This window comes from Nyctereutes procyonoides, unplaced genomic scaffold, assembly GCF_905146905.1.
Source record: "Nyctereutes procyonoides isolate TBG_1078 unplaced genomic scaffold, NYPRO_anot_genome, whole genome shotgun sequence".
Taxonomy (NCBI): domain Eukaryota; kingdom Metazoa; phylum Chordata; class Mammalia; order Carnivora; family Canidae; genus Nyctereutes; species Nyctereutes procyonoides.
The window spans coordinates 2,154,639-2,175,843 of NW_026575157.1; the positions used below are offsets into that span (position 1 = coordinate 2,154,639).

The 21,205-nt window shown below is 35.4% G+C and overlaps 1 long non-coding RNA gene across 4 annotated transcripts in view; it reads left to right on the forward strand.

The window, feature by feature from the left end:
- LOC129502312 (uncharacterized) overlaps positions 1-21,205 on the forward strand; it is a 208,898-nt gene that overhangs the window by 47,436 nt on the left and 140,257 nt on the right. For all 4 annotated transcript variants that reach the window (XR_008662932.1, XR_008662933.1, XR_008662934.1 and 1 more), the window contains one exon: positions 6,683-6,728. This is a non-coding gene — a long non-coding RNA (uncharacterized LOC129502312). The remainder of the gene's footprint in view (positions 1-6,682; positions 6,729-21,205) is intronic.

Below are 21,205 nucleotides of genomic sequence, written 5' to 3' on the forward strand. Positions count from 1 at the left end.
GTTTATGGAAGATAAAGTATGAGAATGCTAGAATCAGAAAACGAGGGAACTTGATTTTTAATTCTTTTATTTGCTACCACATGGGTTCAACCCCAAATCAAAAACAGAATTACATTTCTGATTTGGAGTGCTTTTGCCTTACTTTTCTTTTTTATTTATTTTTTTTAAGATTTTATTTATTTATTCATCAGAGAGAGAGAGAGAGAGAGAGAGGCAGAGACACAGGCAGAGGGAGAAGCAGGCTCCATGCAGGGAGCCCGATATGGGACTCGATCCTGTGTCTCCAAGATCACACCCTGGGCTAAAGATCACGCTAAACCGCTGAGCCACCCAGGCTGCCCTTGCCTTACTTTTCTAACTCAAATTTAAAGCAGTACCACATAGTAGAAAAACAAATGGGTTCATAGTATGCTAAGTCAAGATTTAGTGACACCTTTCCCACTAACAATCAGATGAAGTTACATAATAATCATCTAACCATTTTCTCCTTCACTTTTTTGAATAATACCTACTCCAGAACTTTTATAAGAGTGACATTAAGTAATTAAGGAACATGCTTTGAAACTTCTAAGGTATGGCAGAAGCATAAATTATTGCATTTATTACACAAGATATTCAGGATTGAGAGATGACATAAGAGCAGAAGGAGCCTCATGTCCTGGCCTTCAGGGGGTCAGTAGGGTGGTGCTGCAGGAACTTGGTTTCAGAATGACAGAGACCCAGATTCAAACCCTGTTTTTACCTCTTACAGTATTTATGACATTGGGAAGTTATTTATTCCTCTTAATTATCTGTTTCTAACATATAAAATGGAAATAATAATTATATGAGCTTTCATTAATATGTGGAAGTGGCCTAGGATGGTGTCCTGTGTGAAGCTCATCAAGTTTCATTCTAGTGCATCCTTTTTAATCACTGTGTTTTCTTTTCAGATATTTACCTATAATATTTTTTGCAATCAATTGTGTGCTTCAAAAAATTGCAAAGTGTATTTTATGGAAAGATCATATGGTGACATGAATGAGAATCTCAGGCTCAAATATCCATATGGCAGACCCAAGGTGATTGATGATAGCCTCTAGGAATTGATGTGATCTTTTCTTTGTCTTCTTTTCCTTCCTGTTTTTCTCAATCTCCCCGTCTTATCTAAAATCCTAGCACCAACTCCTCACTTCCCTACTTCCCTGCTTTATTTCTCTTCATAGCACTTACCACCATTTGTCATGTTATATATTTATTTACAAATGAACTACTTTTGGTGGCAAACTCAGTAAGAACAAGAATTTCTTATTTTAGATATAATCATCCCTTAATGAAAAATGACAATTATTTTGTATTTTCCAAAACAAATGTTGAGTTATATTTAGGAATAAAATACTGTGAATTTCATTTACCCCCCAAAAAAGCATATTTAGAGAGGGTATGTGCATGTGTGTTTTAATAATGACATTAAATGACATTAAACTTACTTTGTCATGTATATTATAAACATAGCTAAAAATTCCACTTCCTCTATCTGTGTGATTCTAAAGTACGCCACATTTTACTTGCATGGAGATTTTTATTCCGGAAAGGTATCAAACATGACAATCTGACAATCTGTCATTGGGATGCTGTCACTGCTTTTCTCAGATCAACTGACAAGACCTTAGCTGGGCCTCTACGAGTTGCTTAAGAACACTTCTAGAACCATCTTAATGGGCATGTTCCAACTGTCACTTGGCGAAAAAAAAAATCACTAAAGATCAATCTCTACAGCAGGTCTTTTGGCACAAAACTAGTTGTATCATTCTCTCCAACTGAGCCTTTGTTGGGGGGAAAAGGCCTTATCAAATTCCTTGGACATGAAGTTACTGTTGGAACTATTCTCAAACTGTGCTGTATAGCGCCATGGAAGGATGTCCAGCGTTAAAAGGTCAGGAGTGGCCTTCTAGTGACTTAGATCATCTTAAAATTGTTGGAAGTGAGAGGTTTATAATACTATAAAAGCTTTGGGTCTTCTATACTTTTTGTTAGAAGAATCCGTGTGTTGTTAACTAAGCCACAATTTCCTGATGTAATAAACAGACCAAAACTGAGAGACTAACCCAACCCTCACCCCATCCTGGACTTAGATTCAAAGTGTAGAAGTGAGTCATTCAAACTGTGGATATAGAAGAGAAAATGGAGTGTGTAAAAGGCCAGGTGGAAACAATGCATTTATTTCTTATGAATAAATATCTATGCTTGGCTAATAGTTAATGTCAAAAAATTACTGTTATAAAATTCAGCCTTATATTTTAATCTTGTATGTAATTTTCTTTGTTGACCAAGTAGAAGAATATAGGTTTTCAAGTAAAAATATACTAGTAGAGAATATACATTAAATATATTTAATGTGACTCCTGTAGAGGAACTGTTTAAGTGAAACCCAAAGCTAAAAATGTGACAGTTTTAATGCTCACTCTTCCTAAGATGGCTATATGAAGCTTAGTGATATCAAAATAAAACATATGCTGTGATAATAAAATTATGCTTTACTCATAAATATATATTATATATATTATAGTACATATCTTAATTCATTTATATATCCATAAAAATAGAGAACTTATCTAGACTATCAAACAGCATTTAACTTGGAGTGCCTGAGTGGCTCAGTTAGTTGAGCATCCAACTTTAGATTTCAGCCCCAGGTCACGATCTCAGGGTCTTGGGCTCCACTGAGGAAGTCTGCTTGCAATGCTCTCTCTCCCTCCCCCTCTGCCCTTCCCCCCACTGGCATGCACATATCCTCTCTCTCTTTCTAAAATAAATAAACTTTCTTTAAAAAAAGCTTTTAACTACACTTTTAAATTTTACTTTAATAAATGTTAAGTATAGGGATCCCTGGGTGGCGCAGCGGTTTGGCGCCTGCCTTTGGCCCAGGGCGCGATCCTGGAGACCCGGAATCGAATCCCACGTCGGGCTCCCGGTGCATGGAGCCTGCTTCTCCCTCTGCCTGTGTCTCTGCCTCTCTCTCTCTCTCTGTGTGTGACTATCATAAATAAATAAACATTTAAAAATAAATAAATAAATAAATGTTAAGTATAATTCTCTAATGCTCATTTATAAAGATCATTCTTATTTTATGTTAGAGGTGTATAGTATAGATGTTATAAAGTTGGAATCTCCAATGTACTTCTGTAGAAATGCTAAGGTCTAATTTTGCTCCTCTTCTTCAAGTGCATTGAACAACTTGCTCTCTTTATAGAATATATACTTGCTGTTACCTCCTATTTTGATGGAAGAGCTAAAGCCTTTAGAAATGAAAGTTTAAACACATTTATATAATATTTTAAATTCTCTCGGTTGTTTAAATTGCATTTTTCTAAAACAGGAGATCTTTTAAGTGTTTTTGGTAGCATCTTAATAAGAAATAGTCTCTTCAGTGGAAGAGAAGAACAGAGAGCAAGAAGAGTTTCTAATTAATTTTATATTAAAAATAGTAGCTTGACATTTACTTCTTTGTCCTTCTCCAACTGTCTACAAAATCTTGCTTTCTACATTATGGTAATTGCTTTAAATTGGCAGTCATTTGCACCATGTATGTCACTTTGAAACTTGTAGACATGTTTATTTGCCATAATTACCTGATTTTAGAGATATTAAAAAGCCGAAACTCTAGTCCCTAGTCAAGCATATTTGAGAACATAAAATATATAATGAATAGAAGTATAGATTTCAGTATTTAACCATATTTGCTTATATACAACATATTTGTGCCCACCCACTATAATGTATGTGTGTGTGTGTCTGTGTTTCTATATCTATAAAATAAGAGTGCTGAACGATAGTTGTAGGACTTCTTTTTATTTTATTTTATTTATTTATTTATTTATTTATTTATTTATTTATTTATTTATTTATAGTTGTAGGACTTCTTATAGAAAAACGTAGAACTACTTTATACTTGGCTGATAACTCAAATTCCAAAGAACATATTTCTAGGTAATTCATTCGGTGACTTTATTTCTCTTAAATACTGTTGGATTAAGTTGCTTAAACTTTGGCCTGCAATTTTTTTTTGTCTTCGCATTCCTTCTTCATGATTTAAGCAGTATTAAAAGTTTAGAGCAATAAAATCCAGCAAACATATCTTATTGCTAAATAATGCCTTATCTTCTTAGAGTCACTAGCTACGTTAGCTAAACCTACTGTAAACCCTCAAGTAATTTCAATATCTCGTTTTGGGAACATTTTTATCCAATGTTTATATATATATATATATATATATATATATATATATATATATGATATAACTTTTAAATTTGTGGCACTTATCCTTTGACATTCTGCAAAGGAAGCATGAATTAATCATTGAGTTTGTCCAGCAAGAGGAGAGGTATCGTACTGATACCGTGAGCTTCCATTGCAGCACACGCAGCTGTTTCTGCAATTACAACACAGGAAAACATCCCCACAGCTAATTCATTCCTGCTTGCTGAGTCCCCAGTCTCTTAAAATTCTAAGTCCTAATAGAACAGAGATGGATTCTACGTGCATGTAATGTTGATTCCGTTATTTCATTTTCTGAAAATATAGAGGTTACTGTTAGCATCAAAACAAACTTGGACCACGGTTATTGTCTTTTGAAAGCATTTACAAGAAATAGTTTAATAAGCCAGTGCTGTTGTTACCAAAATTACATTTTATTAATTAAGAATCACAAGTGAGGGCAGCCCGGGTGGCTCAGTGGTTTAGCACCGCCTTCCGCCCAGGACCTGATCCTAGAGACCTGGGATCGAGTCCCACGTCGGGCTCCCTATGTGGAGCCTGCTTCTCCCTCTGCCTGTGTCTCAGCCTCTCTCTCTCTCTGTGTCTCTCATGAATAAATAAATAAAATCTTTAAAAAAAATTACAAGTGATTGTATATTTACAAAAAAAGTCTAGCCAGAAAACAAAGGAGAATGATTTAATTACTACTTTATAATAGTAAAGATCAGTTCAGAAAGAGAAAACATTTGTTAAAGAGCTATGGTAGATTTTCTTTGAATGCTGCCCAGGAAAGAGATTTTATGTGAAGTACTATTGGGAAGCTTCTCTCAAATCCAGCTAGTAGTGTTATTGACTGGTTGTATCAGCTTTGTGGCTCATGTGCTTTTTCCCTCTATTTTTCCCCTGTTTTCTACCCTTGATTTGGTAAGCAGCATAAAAAGAGAATCCTGTCATCTAATTATCTGGTATCTCCTTTCACCAAGGAAAAGATTTTTGAATGAAGTAGATGCAATAAATGTTGATTACATAGGTCATTTATTCAGGCAAGATTGGAAGCGTGAAGCTTCATCGAGAAGATGAGAGTTAAAAAAAAAGAAGAAGAAGAAGATGAGAGTTACTAAGAGCAGAATACACAATTCCATTCTCTCTACTTCTTTGCAATCCTGGAAGTTACAAAGAATTAAATACTGTAATGCTGGGGGATGAGTAGGAGTAGGAGGCATGGAGGACCCTCAGATTTGCCATGAGCTGACTGTGCAGCCTTGCTTTGCTTTGTAAAGGGAGGGAGTTAGACCAGTTGATTTTTGAATTGCCCTCTAGTTCTAAGACCAATTCTGTTTTAATGAAGGGCATCAGAATTTCCTTACACGTAATACACAATGCCTGGTACTATCTCTCTGAAATGTCTAAAATGTAGTACCTGATTTTATTCCTAGCTGAAATGTTGTGATCATATCCACAAAATGGACTCAAATCTTTATATATAATACACACACACACACACACACACACATATGTAAGGTTTATTTTACTTATTTGAGGGAGAGACAGGGAGAGCAAGAGAGAGAGAGAGAGAGAGAGAGAGAGAGCACAAGATAGGGAGCCTGAGCAGCAGAATGGGCAGAAGGAACAGGGAGAGAAGAGAATGCAGGCCGACCCCACCTGCTGAGCATGGAGCCTGACTGGGGTGGAGGTGGCTCAATTTTAAGACCCTGAGATCATGACCTGAGCCAAAATCAAGAGTTGAATGCTTAATCGACTGAGCCACCCAGGCACCTCAGGACCCATATTTTTAATGACATTAAAAAAAGATGTTATTAAATCTAGAAGTCTTTGTAATTTTTTGTTTGTTTTATACTTGTTATCTTTCTTCATTTTATCAGTATGATGTAATTTTACTTTTTCCTTGTCACTTTTATCAACTGTTGATAGTAAAATTATGGAAGCGGCTAATAGTTGTGAACAAGTCTTAATCACTGCATCCATGCTCTACAGAGATCAAAAATGCTCAATCCACACATAACGTTTTTATTTTGATGTTTGTGTGCCCTGTGTCACTTTCAGCATTGCTAGGCTCATGTATATTTGTGGAACATCCAACCCTTGCCACAGTAAATAGACTGCCACCTAATAAAGAGGCCACTAACACTCAGTGTTGTCAATAATGTTAAAACAAGCCTGCTTTTTTATTGCTTTCTTAAAAAAAAAAAGATTTTGTATATTTATTTGCAAGAGAAAGAGAACGAGCTGGGGGGAGGCAGAGGGAGAAGGAGAAGACTCCCCACTGAGCAGGGAACCCGACACAGGACTCCATCCCATGGACAGATCTCAATCCCAGACTCCTGGGTTCATGACCTGAGCCCAAGGCAGACACTTAACTGACTGAGCCACCCAGGTGCTCTATTTTATTGCTTTCTATCTCATCTATTTTCCATTTCTTTTTTAGAGTATCCTTGAAGATTAATCAGAGACCTTTTCATGCACCTATAAAGGTAGGGAAAAGAACATTTCTGGTTATAAAATATGTTGTATTTGTTTCAGCTTTGTTTCAATAATGTATTTATTGTGTCAGACACAGATAGAATTGATGTTGCTTATTCTGAATAATTAGAAAGTTTGTTGCATCCGCTTGTTCACTAAACTTGATATCATCCAACACATAGTATTTAATCATCAGTTTGAATTTTTCTTCCATACTATTATATACTACTATGGTTTATTATGTATTATTATAGTTTATGTTTTACAGTAGACAGGATTTACTTTCTTTTACATTTTTATATTACTCTCTCCATAATTTTAGTGTGGTTTGGCATACCACATACAACTTCTGTATCTCAAGTAGGCAATTTTTTAGTATATACATTTATGTATATTAATATATGTAATATATTTTTAGAAACTGAGATTCTCTTGCCTACCCTAGTTTCACATTTTTCTTGGTATTTTAAACCTGTAATTTTAAAAGAAACAACCAAAGTAAGCAAAAGTGTAATTAGCAATAAGTGATTTAGTAATATAAATATTAATTTGGCAGAATTTACTTCACCATTAGCTTTACTTAATAACAGTGCCAGAAAATGTGGCCCCTTTCTTGGCTAGGACCTATGTGAAGAGATAAATTTAGAATTTCTTCTCTAGTAAATACTTCTCTGATAATAGCTTAATTGTAGCTATTTCAAACTAAATTGTTTAATTGTGGTGAATCATATGCAAATTGTTCAGATGTAGGTCAACCTCCCACTCTCACATTCTAGCACCTCTTTTGTAAATTCAGGACAAATTGCTCAATGCCTAAAAGAGACAGAACAGTACAGATTAAAGACATAAGAACCAAAACAACAATAACATAAAAACCAACAGTGGACCAAGAGTCAGAAAGTTCTTCTAAAAATGGCAAGGCAGGTTGCATTTATTTATACCTTGGCTCATGATCTCTTATGCTTGCTGTGTGTTTGTACACAATAGTGTGCTCACTGCTCATGAGATCTGTGGCTGGCAAAGCATAGGGCCTCTAGGATACTAAGTTTCCTTATCTGTAAATACATGTGATATTACCTATCCTGTCCACTTATTGAACTGAAATGAGGATCCCGTAGAAGGAAGGTAAGATAAATGTGTGACTGCTCTAATCCCACATGGAAAGAACATGTTATTTTTGGTGGTCTGCTTCAGTGAAGAGCTGCGGGCCTCACTGACAGGAAAGAATATCTTGTGTTGCTCTGGGTGATACCAACTGAGATATACTCCAGTCCTAGTAACTAAAGAAGCTCTTTTATTTTTCCAGCTGTTTTATTATATTCTAATCTATAGTTGCCTTTGTGATGGAGCATTGTATCATTTTCTGATAAACAGTTGAGGTGTTATGATTCTATTCAGTTTTTATATGTTGCCTACTATACTTGCAAAGAAAAAAATATTTCCAGTTACTAAAGCATTGAAAAGCTATAAAGCAGGTTCATGAATTTGTTATTTTTTTATTTTATTTTTTTTATCTTTAGACAATTATTGCCCGTGTTTTTTTTTTTTAAGATTTTATTTATTCATGAGAGAAACAGAGAGAGAAAGAGAGAGAGAGAGAAAGGCAGAGACACCAGCAAAGGGAGATGAAGACTCCATGCAGGGAGCCTGACATGGGACTCGATCCCAGGTCTCCAGGATCACACCCTGGGCTGAAGGCGGTGCTAAACTGCTGAGCCATGGGGGCTGCCCTTATTGCCAGTGTTTTGATATATTAACAGAAAATAGTGAGCCTTGCTAGTTATTGATAAAAATCTATTTCGGCTTTAATTCTAATAAAATCAGAATTCTTCCTTAATGTAAAAATAATTTTTAGAATTATCATTCTTCATTGGAATTGATTGTCCAATAATTTGGATTTATATTTTTATATAATTTATCATTTTAAACATTTTCTATAGTTTACTCTGAATTAAATTATTTATCCATAAAATTATTGAACAGTTACTGAATTAAATTACTGAGTTAAAAAGTGGCAGCAATTTTTCTAATTTATAAAGTGGGGAAAATGGATGATATATACTTGTTATTTTTTTCAGTGTAAATAGTTTTGCTTGAATTGTTTAAAATTCAAAAAAGTAATAATTATACTAAACAGAAAGTGCTATTTCCCTCAAAGTTAGCTAGTGCTAAAGGTTTTGGTGGAGCATTGTATCCACCAATTCTTTCTTTATATGGATAACATTTTTCTTTATATATATAAGCATCAGTATCAATATGTGCATGTAATGTGTTTGATGCAGAAAAACCTGGGTCTGAGGACCCAGGGAGGCATCCCACAGGACCCGTCAAGAGAGTCCTTGGTAGCACACAAGATAGAAATCAAATCTGAGCCAGCAAAAGTAGAAATAGAATTTATGGACAGTGTTAAGTGACAGGTAGAGAAAAGCAGATGGAGTGTCTGGGAGACTCAGAAAGGAAAGCAGGATGAATCTTGCCATTTCTTGGGACTAGAGTTTATTCTAGAAAAGTCTCTAATATACGTATTCCTCTAAGAATCCAGGTAGTCCAATCAAAGAAAGTATCAGATGAACAATACGTGTTATTCCATAAATCACTGAAGATAGGGGTTTTGATGGCAGCATCAGCAGAGGTTTGTTTGAAGCTAATGTCCTAGAACATGTTTGGGATCTGAATCTTCTAGGGATTATCAGGTGTTTGGGGCTTTCTTCCCTCCCCCTTGAAGTGGGAACAGAGCTTCTTGGGCTTAATCAGAGGCAAAATATGGAACATGAGTAAATAGCACCTCTCAGAAAAACAGCAGAGATGGAGCCTTTCTAAGGTGGAGTCCCTTCAGCTTCCCTATCAGCTTCCTCATTTTCATACCAAATGCATGATTCTGCTTTTCAACCTTTTCATGCTGAACATGCTTCTAAGTCACTGTATGTTATCCATTTCATCCTTTTTAATGGCCACATGTTAGACAACTTTTTCCAGTGTACCATGATTTATTTAATAGGCCCGCTAACTTTTTTTTTTTTAAGTTTTTATTTTAGTCAGCACAAGTGCACTCAATCCCCTCTCACCTATTTCACCCATCCCCCACCCACCTCCCTTCTGGTAATCATCAGTTTGTTTTTTATAGTTAATTTCTGTTTCTTGGTTTGTCTCTTTCTCTTTCTCTTTTTTTTTTCAATTTTGTCTCTTAAATTCCATACATGTGGGAAATCATATGATATTTGTCTTTCTCTGGCTGAATTATTTCACTTAGCATAATACTCTAGAGCTCAATCCACGTGGTTGCAAATGGAAAGATTTCATTCTTTTTTCATGGCTGAGTAATACTCCATTGCATACATATACCACTTCTTTATCCATTCATCAGTTGATGGGCACTTGGACTGCTTCCATATCTTGGCTATTGTAAATAACGCTGCTATAAATATAGGGATGCAGTAACTCTCTTTGAGTTACTGTTTTTCTATTCTTTGGGTAAATAGCCACTAATAACCACTAATATCCACCATGTAATTGCATAGTGGATCATAGCATAGTTATATTTTTAACTTCTTGAGGAAACTTCATACTGTTTTCCAGAGTTACTCTACCTATTTGCATTTCCACCAATGGTGCAAGAGGATTCCTTTCTTTCCACACCCTTGCCAACACCTGTTGTTTCTTATGTTGTTGATTTTAGCCATTCTGATAGGTGTGAGGTGATATCTCATTGTAGTTTTTTGATTTGCATTCCCCTGATGATAAGTGATGAGCATCTTTTCAGGTGTCCGTTGGCCATCTGGATGTCTTCTTTGGAAAAAGTGTCTAATCATGTCTTCTGAGCATTTTTTAAATGGATTATTCATTTTGGGGGTGTTGAGTTTTATAAGTTGCCTATATATTTTGGATACTAACGTGCTATCACATATGTTGCTTGCAAATATCTTCCCCCATTTCCATAGGTAGCCTTTCAGTTTTATTGAATTTTTTCCTTCACTGTGCAGAAGCTTTTTATTTTGATAAGGTCCCAATAGTTTATTTTTGCTTTTGTTTCCCTTCCCTCTGGAGAAATAATGAGAAAAATGTTACTACAGCTTATGTCAGAGCAGTCACTGCCTGTGCTCTCTTCTAGGATTTTTATGGTTTCAGGTTTGACATTTGGGTCTTTAATCCATGTTGAACTTATTTTTGAAATAAATAAAAAAAATATTTGTTTTTTGGAATGTGATCCAGTTTCATTCTTTTGTGTGTTGCTATGTAGTTTTGGCAAAAGCCATTTGTTGAAGAGACTGCCTTTTTCCCACTGGATATTCTTTCCTGCTTTGTCAAAGACTAATTAACCATATAGTTGTGGGACCATTTCTGGGTTTTCTATTCTGTTCTATTGATCTATGTGTCTATTTTTGTTCCAGTACCATACTGTTTTGATTACTACAGCTTTTTAATATAACCTGAAGTCTGGAATTGTGGTGCCTCCAGCTTGGCTTTTCTTTATCAAGGTTGCTTTGGTTATTCAGGGTCTTTTGTGGTTACATACAATTTTAGGAATTGTTTGTTTTAGCTCTATGAAAAATGCTATTGGCATTTTGAGAGGGATTGAATTACATGTGTAGATTGCTTTGGGTAATATACATATTTTAACAACATTTGTTCTTTCAATCCATGAGCATGGGATGACTTTTCATTTCTTTGTGTTGTCTTCAATTTCTTTCATCAGTGTTTCATAGTTTTCAGAGTACAAGTCTTTCACCTCTTCAATTAGGTTTATTCTTAGGTGTCTTATTTAATCTTTTTTTTTAAATAGAATGAGGGAAAGCCTTTTTTAATAACAATCTTGGCAAGCATACAAAAGAATAATTCCCATTTGTACATCAAATCAGGAAATTAATGAGTAAAGAAAAAGTATTACAGTAAGGAAGCATTAAAAATATTAGGTAAGTAGACAGAAAGGTTAGGGAAAAGAAAAGATAATAATAGCAATGTTCATGCAGCTGTGTTTTAGGTAAACTAAAATTCTATTTCTTTTTTCAAGGTTCACCCCAAGTGACACTTCCTCCCATATGCATTCAAAGAGACTTCTTCCTTCATGCTCATTCTTACCCATTATTTTACATCTCCATAGCACTTTGACATAAAAATAGATCTTATTAGATTATGTCATATATAAAAATTATCTTGCATGCATCATTTTCCCCTTCTAGGCTGTTAACACATAGAAAGTAATAACTATGTATCATTTATCTTTAAACCTAGTAATTGCTGAATAAATGATCTTTCAGTTAAGTTGGATTGAAATGTGAGAAAGGGGAGGAATCAGGCCAAAATGTTTAATCTTACCAAAATTTTATAAGGTTCCACTATCTGCCCTTGTATTGTCTCTGGAGCTAAAAATAATCAGTCCTTCTGATAAATGAGATCAAATATTATTAACACATGGCTTTTGATATATAATGAAAATTATCTTGTCATATTTTAATGATTTTTTTCACGTGGTATTCATGCTCAAAAGCATGCCTACAAGTCAAATATTCCAGAAAAATATTTATGAATGTAAAAAAATTTGTATAGTGAACTTATACGTTACCTCATATGAGCTTAAAAACAGCTTGTCAGCTTTAAAGCATAATACACGTATAAAATCTTATTATTGTTAAGATAGTAATAAAGTTGACTGTGGAATATCAATATGGATGGTTATTTGCAAAAATCAAAATTCTTTATGTGAAGTCTGTTAGAAGAAAGGGAGTATTGTTTTCAATACTTAGTAAAATGCAAGTTACTACTCATGCCATTTAAATGAATCTTTAACATGGTCTCAACCAGCAAAAGTAGAGTTATTCATAGTTGGAACTATGCTTGAAGGAATCTCCGAAACCACATTAGTCTGAATTCAATGGTAATGTAAATTTCAAATATCCAAGAACAAATTTATTGCAGAAAAATTAGGAATTAGTGGGTATAAAAGCCTCTTTTAAAACTGATTTTAATGCCCAGTGCACAAGAGTTATTCTCCTCATCTGAATAACCCCAACTTTGATTTCATATACTTCTTACTGGACAAGTTGGGAAGAAGGAAAGGATTCTGGTCAGACTTTTCTACAAAAAAATTCCTTTAAGTTCTTTGCTGACCCTTTTAAATCTAGAACTTGAAACTTAGTATTTCCAATGCATATTTTTGCTCTCTTTGTCCTCAAAGCTCTCCCAGTCATTGTTATCTATCTGGTCAGGATTGAATATGCAGGTACCTTTAGGACTCACACATAGAACAAAAGTGAATGTAACAAACCAGTATTGGACAATAAGGAGTGGTGTGAGCTGGGGAACAGATGATCATAAGCCCAACATACAAGGGCCACTTGTACTCAGTCCAGTCAAATATTCTAGTCAATTATTTGTTCTAGTGGCTACAACTTCTAAAGGTATAGAGAGTTGAACACTAGAATTTTTATGTAAAATATTATGGGTTTTGAGTGTTAGATCAAATTTTTTAATTGGAAAAAAATAAAAAGGAAACCATATAAGAGTCAAGATATGCCTTAGGTAGGCAGTTTGCTACGTTTGCATAGATAGAGTAAATATTTGACCAATTATCAATAAATAAGTCATAGACTTCTATGACAAAGAGAGAAATTAAAGAACACTCTAACCCTGTTTTCCTTGGTCCATTAGAAATTTCATATAATATTTTAAGGAGGGACATAGTCATAGTGACAAATATGGAGACTTACCAGATAAGCCTTTTCAATCTACCTCTGGATTCCAGAAGCCAGAAAGACCAGAAGGTAGAGAGCAAGAGTGAACCAAGGAAGCTGTGAAGGTGTTAAAATGTATTATGATATGTTAAAGGATGATGGCTAAGAAACATCATTTTTTGGATACTTTTATCTGACCCCCAACTTACCTTCTGTCATTAATTTGTTATTATCTTTCCTTTTTTCCAAGCTTTCTGCAAACCTTTTATGAATCTTAAAAGGAAATGATAAATAAAGATGATAGATCAAAAGGAAGGCAAATTAGTGGCAAAAGTTAAAATCAAATATGCAAATCCTGTCACATAATTATTACTAAGTAAACATGGATCCGGTGGACACTGGTTTGTTTTCCAACCTGACCTATTTAAGATTTCCTTCCTTTTTAAGTCTCTCTTGGTTTACTTTCAGGCAAACTGACCCTTCCCTCCGCTATTTCAATACTTTCATATACCACACATTTCACTGCACTTAGTGGTATTTCATTACAAGTGCTCACACATCTCTCTTCCCCAATAGAATTAAGAGTCTTCAGAAACATTATCTTTAAAACTTTTTTTTTTGGAAGCAATTATAAACTTATAGAAAATTTGTAAGTATAGCACAAAAAACCATTTGAAAGTAAATTTCCAACCTAATGCACCATTACCCCAAATTATTTTAGGCTGCATCTCCTCATAAACAAAGACATTTTTCAGCTAACTACAATAAAGTCCTCAATCCCAGGTGCTAAGGACTCAGTTATCCCCAGCCCCACCACCTTTAAATGCTGAAGCTCTAATTTTCATTTTAATAGTATTTAAAGAAAAGTCCTTTGGGAACTAAGTGAGTTGAGATGGGATCATGAAGGTGGAGCCCTTGTGATAGGATGAGTGCCCTTATAAGAAGAGAAACCAAAGAACTTTCTTCCTTTCTCTTTTTCTGCCATGTGAAAGCACACGCAAGGAAGAGAGTTCTCACCAAAGAAAGGAACTGACCAACACTTTAATCTTGGACTCCCAGCCTCCAAATCTATAAGGAGTAAATTCCTGTTGGTTAAACCACCAGTCTATGATACTTTGTTATGGCAGCCTGAGCTGACTAACACATCAGGAAATTAACATTGAGAGATGACTGGGTGGCTCAGTGGTTAAGCGTCTGCCTTTGGCTCAGGGTGTGATCCCGGAGTCCTGGGATTGAGTCCCACATGGGGCTCCCTGCATCAAGCCTTCTTCTCCCTCTGCCTATGTCTCTGCCTCTCTCTCTCTCTATGTCTCTCATGAATAAATACATAAATCTTAAAAAAAAAGAAAGAAATTAACACTGATCTATTACTACCATCTAACACTCAGGTTCCATTCAAGTTTTATCCGTTGTCCAAATAAATTCCAACTACTTTCCTTTAGGATGTAAGAATTTGTTTCTGAATGATGTGCCTCATTCAGTAGTCATGTTTGATTAGTCTCCATAAGTATAGAAAAGTTCCACAAACTTCCCTTAACTTTCATGAGCCTGGTAATTTTGAAGATTTCATTCCGGCTGTTTTCTAGAATTACCTTTAACTTGGGTTCGTCTGATGCAAGGACCATAGAATATTCAAATCTTGATCTTAGCATCTTGAACAGTGTCTAATATATAGCCTATGCTCAATAAATGCTAGTGAAGAGTGAATTTGTGTATGAAAATCTTCACTGGGATACTGATTCTGAATCACTGGGGTAATGCTAATAGTAAATATTTCAAAAACTTAAAGAGAAAAATGCAAAACATGTCCAAAATAGAAAAAAAGACCAAAAAACAAACAAACAAACAAAGAAAACTGCATCAAGCTCTGATGTCTTCCTCTGTTCCTTAATTCACTTAGTGAGCATGCATACACTGGCTACTACATAAATTAATACTAGTTTCGTAAGAGCAGTGTTTCTCAAAGCATGGTCTGTTCACTGTTTCCAGTTTCCATGCTGCTTCAGGTTCATGATGTAGAGAAATTGGGAATAAACATTTAGAAACCTTTTTAGCATTTGACAGTGATTGTATTTCTGCTAAATCTAATAATTCTAAAATGATATATTGGGTATATTTGATCTGCCATTTTATTTCATTTATCTAATAGTTATTTTACATGGTATTTACCATAATTTTCTATTCCCAATAGGTTAGACATTAAAAGTGTGGTCATTTGGGACACCTGGGTGGCTCAGTTGCTTAGGCTTGATTGATTTTGTCTCAGGTCATGATCTCAGGATGGTGAGATGGAGCTCCACCTCAGGGTCCAAGCTCAGCAAGGAGTCAGCTTGGGATTCTCTTCCCCTCCTCCTCTCTCTCCTCGTGGTGCTCTCTCTCTCTCTCTCTCTCTCTCTCTCTCTCTCTCTATATATATATATATATATATATATATATATATATGCCATTTACCACAGTTTTGGGTCATTCCCATCAGAGTGGGATAAATGTGAGCTAGAATATAATGTGTTTTGACCTAGACCTGCAGAATGAGTAGGATATTTCCAGTTTGTAAAAGAGAAAAATGGGTAATTCAGGCATAATAAAGCGCAATAGAATGCCTATGTATGTGTGAGGGCATGTGTGTGCCTGTGTGCATGTGGTTCACTTGTATACATATTCATATGTGTTGAATAGGTATCAAAAGACAGGAGCCTTAAAAGACAGTAATAGCTTATAATTCCAATACTGGGTGATAGCAACTCCTGCCACATCTGATTTCATTGCATCCTGAGCACTGATTCCAGTAGCATTTCCCTCTATAGAACATTTTTTTGTTTTTCCTTTCCTTTCTGAACTCATTCTCTCTCAACCACCTGAAACCTAGAATTCCCATTGCTGGCAAAACATGAATAAGCTCCTCGAACCAAAAAAGTGGCCAATGCTAATACTAATTCTAGATGAAAAAACCAATGCACAGTTTTCCAGATGTTTAAGTGAGGAGAGAGAAGATATAGATAGAAAATAGGAAAAACAATGAGAGAAAGAATAGAACGAGAATAAGAAATAATGATGGTGGGAGGGACCTGAAAAGATTGCATTAAATTAATTTACATTGGCAGTCTTTAATCTCAGTAACATTCAACTCAGTTTAAAACATATTTATTAAGCAATAGTCATGGACCAGACATTGGACTCAGGAAATGAAAAGAAGATTAAGATACAAGAACTTGCCCTACAATGACCACAGAGTTTTGGGTAAAACAGATAAGCAAACATGTTTCCAGTGTAGTAATTGGGACATTCATTGGAACATTCATAGGTATAGAAGACAGGTGATAGACCAGCCTCTCAGGTGTCTTAGAGGAGATGATTCCTATGAAGGGTCTTGATGACAACTAAGCTAAATTTAAAAAGCAGGATAGGAAAAATAAATAAATAAGAAATAAAAAGCAGGATAGAGAAGGAACACAATCTGATTCTCAGCCTTTAATCTAGTAGCTGGTACATTGTTGATGCTTAATAAATATTTGTTGAGTGAATGAAAAAATTAATTCATTTGAGCTAGTTGACCAACCAGAGGTAAATACAACTCTAGGAAGAGGAACTAGGTAAAATTATGGAAGCGTAAAATATCAATGCTTAGTAGGGAGAAGGGGAAGATCCGCAGTCTTCTGCAGAGGAATAAAAGTTATATGAAAGAGTGCATGTGTGGAAAATGGAGACATTAAGTACAAGCCAGGTGATGAAGACATTTTTCTGCAATATTAAGACCCTAGGCTTTACCTATGGGTAATAGAAACATGACATTGTGAGACTGTATTGTAGTATGATTATAGATGACTAAGTGCAGGGGAGGACAGACACAGTGATACTAATTAGGGCTCCATTTCACTATTTTAGGCAAGAAAAGACAGAGACCTAACAGAAAGCAATAAAGAAAGAGATGGAGCATGGGCAGGGACTGGGGTGAGGTGGTGGGGGACATTGGTGCACGGATTCAGGAGTTCCTTGAGCGGTAGAATCAGGGGGACTTCTTGGTTAATGGGTAGTGGAAGGGGGAAGGGAAAGGATGGTATCTTGGAAGATTCCCCATTAGTGATTTGGGTTCCTGGATGGACAGTGATATCCTAAATGGAGTAGAGTTATATCTGAGGACAAGTAAGTATTTGGAAAGCAGGGAGAGACATAAAAAAGAATCCAGTTTTATTTTATTTTTTTTTAAAGAGTTTCTTTTTTTTTTTAATTTTTATTCATTTATGATAGTCACAGAGAGAGAGAGAGAGGCAGAGACAAAGGCAGAGGGAGAAGCAGGCTCCATGCACTGGGAGCCCGACGTGGGATTCGATCCCGGGTCTCCAGGATCGCGCCCTGGGCCAAAGGCAGGCGCCAAACCGCTGTGCCACCCAGGGATCCCTAGAATCCAGTTTTAGACATTGGATTTGAGGTGCCCATGGAGGAAGAGAGGTCAAAACTGGAGAAAAGTACCCATCTACTTTTTTATGTGTTTATGCATATGTATTATAGGCATGTGTATATATCAAGGGTTCTGTGTGTCAATTCTGTCTGCACAGAATCATGTGAAAATTTTATTTTCTCATTAACTTATTGCTGTCAAATTAACTTATTGCTTGAATATATCATTTGAAACTCCAGTACTTCATTCCATATTTCAAAATGTACAACAGCAGAGAAAATACTGTAGCTTAAACCTGGTTCCAGACTAGTGAAAACGTCATGTGTCTCTACTACCAAAGCAAAGAGGAAAGCTGTGCCAGTTGCATGCCTGAACCTGTTTCAGTTTCAATTACTTGGATGATTGAGGCAGAAACAACCTTGTGCCTAATTTACCCTTACAATTGCCTTAGTTGTCTGCTTTGCCTTGCTTGTGGGCATCTTTTCATGTTATACTATTATTAGAAAGGAAAAATCACTTCCTATTTTGGTGGTTTCAGAGAAAACGTTTAAAATACACTTTACAATTCAGAGAACTAGAATTTTATAAGCCTCTGTGTTTAGAGATTAATATATTAGGGAAAGGAAAAACTTTAACCAGTGTTTACCTCAGTGTCATCATGTGATAATTCTATTACCTCTTGACTCCTTTTCATAATAAATCTCAGTGACTCCATCTGATCAGTAGTGACCTTTGAGCATCTCTGACTTAAGATGCCCCAAGAAATCAAGTAGATTCTTGAACTCTCCATATATTGGATCATTGTTGTGAAGCTTAGGTCTCCAGTTAACTCAAGCACCTGCAGTGAAACTCAAAGTGGATAGTCAGTTGGAAGAGAATACTTACCCTCTAGTCTGCCAACCACAAACTCAGGTTTTCCATATAGCCGTCCAAAACCAAAGGATTTCAACTAAATGGAGACATTAACAGCACTGCTGTCATTATATCCCTAAAATTTCAGCCATAGTGACCTACTCAGTACCTTTTTTTCATCCCAGTTAATGGAAAAGCCAGAATGGTAAGACAGTGGATAAATAAATTATGATTTCCTCGAATTACCCTTTTGGATTACTTTTATTCTGAAAGAGGTAGATGAAATTTATGTGATGCCACCCCTTTTTCTCTGCACACAATGAGCACAGATGTTAAGTTTTAGTAGTCAGTTTCACTTAACTATCTAAAATATATATAATCCAACATGTATGGAAGGATGTAAGTGGAGTGTTTTAAAACTCAGAAATATTTTTTAAATGTTTTTATTTATTTGACAGAGAGCAGGAGCAGGGGAAGCAGTAGAGGGAGAGGGAGAAGCAGGCTCCCCACTGAGCAGAGAGCCAGATGTGGGGCTCCATCCCAGGCCCCTGAGATCAGGCCTGAGCCGAAGGCAGACACTTAACTACTTGAGCCACCCAGTTGCCCCTAAAATTCAGAAATATTTAACAACCCAAACCTATGAAGCAGGTAGTTTCCCATCATTTATTTTCATCTATTTGTTTATTCATTTGTGGATTTAACCAATGAGTACTGAGCATATCATATACTGTGTACATAGACTCATAGGGGTAAGTGAAATCATCTGTCATCAGAGGGATGTGCCACAAACCTAAAAGCACAGAGGCTTTCAATCCTCATCGGAGACAAAAATCTCAAGGATGGCTTCCCAGAGGAAGGGATATTGAAGGAAATTGGAACTGTTAGACAGACTGACAATATGGATAACAGAGTACCAGGTACCGTAAACAAATATTGATGGCCAGAAAAATAAGCTTGAAGAGTAATAATATGGTCTATATTTGGAATGCAGAGGGTAGGCCTGGAAGGTGCAAGACAAGTTAACATGTGCCAGACCACAAGAACTTTGAATGCAATGCAAATAACTTAGAATTAAGTGCAGAAGATAGTAGAGAACAAATGAATCCGTTTAAGAATAGGAGTGAATTTACATTTTAGTACAGTCTCTGGAAGTTTTGGCAACCACAAAAGCTAAGTAAATTGATCGAGTAAAAAGGGTCAAGAGAGAAGAGTGATCAGAGGAGACAAAAATGACAAAAGGTAGAGTTGGGTAAGTAATCCAGGAGATATTTTCTCAATTTGCCAAGACTTCACCATTCATCAGTGGAAGGTTAGCACAACCTGGAAATTTTGGATAACTCCCAAGTTTTTCAAGAAAGGTTGGGAAATGAAGGTGCTATTCGCTAAGTACAAAAAACAGGTTGGGGGAAAAATTAGGTCAATTATGAACATGTTGAGAGGTTGAAGTATTTGGGGTACATTCAGTTAGTTATGTAAGTAGACTATTGAATACATAAAGCTGGCCCTTCAGAGAAAAACCCAGAAAAAAGATAGTGATTTGGGTATAATCAGTATAAACACATGAGTGCAAGTTAATTCATTGATGTATTTAGGGTATCCCTGCATTATATTTATGGCAGAAAGTGAACAGAAATCAAAACCATGGTAACCTAGTGGATTGCATGAAAATATAAATGTAGGACTAAAATGACAGAAGGCTCACCCATAAGCTTAATGTCTCTGAATGTTAATGTGGGATGACTTATTTAACAGATTCCTTATATTTTGAAAGACAAAGATCTAAAGTCCAGAAAAAATCTTTCCAAAATAAAAGGAAGAACAACCAAATCTCAGTATTTGTTCTAGTTCTAAAAACTTTATTTTTAAACTGTCCACTTTTATATTTTGCTTCACATTCAAACCCACCCTGTTCAAATATGAGCACAAAAACATGACCACAGTTTACTCAGCACTCAGCATCCTACTTCTCCCTATCAGGTTTATATATATATATATATATTATTTATTTTTTTTTTTTTAATTTTATGGCACCCAACTCACTTAAAGAACAACCTTCTCAAAGTGTGAAGTTTTCAATGATCTAATTCAGTTAATCATGCAATATTTTCCCGCATTAGCTCATTAGAAAGGATGCCAATAACATAAAAATAAATGGGAGTAAAAATAAATTAAATATTTGGTCTTAAAAACATTTTGCCCAACTCTTATTTTATCTAATGGCACCTTCATATGAATTAGCATAATCAAGAATGATTTCATTTTCTAACATTGTAAAACAAAGCTATAGAACGGTTAAGTGACCAGGGAAAGAAACAGTTTGAGAAGGCACATTTTTCTTTGATAATTAAATACGTTTTAGGTGGCTACTAAATCAGATAAAATATATTTTAGGCTAATATTTTAAGCAAGCTATATTCAACTGTTAATTTGATCTATACATATTAGTGAGAGCTCTGTGGGATCAATATTAGTAAGATGATGTAAGGTGGGATTTCATAGAAGATGAATCGATTCCATAGTCTTGAAGTTTTGCAGGATTAATTATTACTCAGATTTTACTGTATTTCATCAT